Raw genomic sequence first — 1,475 nt, 5'->3', positions numbered from 1 at the left:
AATGTCAGAAGCCAAAAAACATTGCTTCGAAAATGATTTTTCAAAAAGTTTGTTTCCAGCGATGCATACTTGCTGAGAACATTTTTCTCTTAATTTTTTTTTTAAACAGAAACTTATACTTTAAAATTGTACATTGAATTTAAAAATTATGCTTGAATTGTTATTATTATTATTATATAAACTCCTAATCTGTTAAGAAAACATAATAATAATAATAATAATAATAATAATAATAATAATGATAAGAATTTGAAATTTATATAATATATATTAAAATAATTAGGTATAATTATTCATATTATTATTATCAAAGTATTATTGTTCTAAAAACTGAAGATAATAAATTTATTTGTCATAATAACATTTTATAGTTGAAAAAATCATTAAAACCAATGCTTAGTTAAATAATTAATTTTAAACTGTAATGTGAAATTCAACAAATTTTAAGGAATACTTAAAATTGTATACATTGAAACATTTAGCAGGTAAAAATTAAAGAATTTTACAAGTTAATAGCTGAAGGGGTTTGTTGAAACTTGATTTTTGTTGTTGAAGATTTATCATTTTAGTTGAAATTCATCTACTTGGTTGAAAACCCGTTTTTTTTCTAATTTTAAATTAATTTTCTGAACTAAAAATAAATCTTTTTGGTTAAAACATTACGATTTTAGTAGCATATTTAGCTCTTTGGATAAAATAAATTATATTGTAAATTAATTTTTTTATTTGAAAATTCAGCTATTTCATTTTTGATTGAAAATTTATGTTTTGACTTCTTCAAGGTAAGTGGGTAAAAATTCATGCATTCTGTTGAAAATTCATTTTTGATGTTGAAAATATTAATTGTTTTAAACTGGCAATTCAACTATTCCATTTATTCCATTTTTGTTTGTTTGTCAATTGAACTATTTGTCGTTTAAAATTCGCCTTTAAAAAAAAATGAATGTTTTTTTATGTAAAATTACAAAACTTAAACAATTACTTTTTTTTAAAACAGTGTTTTAATCGTAATAAGGTAATAAGGTGAGTGAGCTTACTCCAGCAAGGGTCTTTTGTCCACAGGCATGTCAAAGTAAGGAACTTTTAAAACTTTTAATTTTTTAATTAGCGATTTGAAAATAGCATTATAAGCATCTACGAATTTTTCCGATTCCAATGATATATCACTTGTCTAGAAAAGTTAAAAATTTGAAGGAGTTTATAATCAAGAAACATCAGATTGACAGTCAATTTAATACTAAATACTTCTCAAATTTTCAACCTTTATAGACAACTTACATGTCTTTGGAATCGGAACAATACGTAGATGCCAAATATATTACTTTCAAGTCGCTCATCACAAAAATTACGAATTTTTTAATCTCACATTTTTCCCCATTTTATAACAAAGGACCCCTGAGGAAAGGGATGATCTGGCCAAGCACGCAGGTACTGCCCTGAGAGTAGGTTACAGGGCAGCCAGGGCAGACTACCCT

Source organism: Belonocnema kinseyi, chromosome 8 (assembly GCF_010883055.1).
Source record: "Belonocnema kinseyi isolate 2016_QV_RU_SX_M_011 chromosome 8, B_treatae_v1, whole genome shotgun sequence".
In the NCBI taxonomy this organism is placed as follows: Eukaryota; Metazoa; Arthropoda; class Insecta; order Hymenoptera; family Cynipidae; genus Belonocnema; species Belonocnema kinseyi.
Note: the sequence above shows the minus strand (reverse complement) of the source record.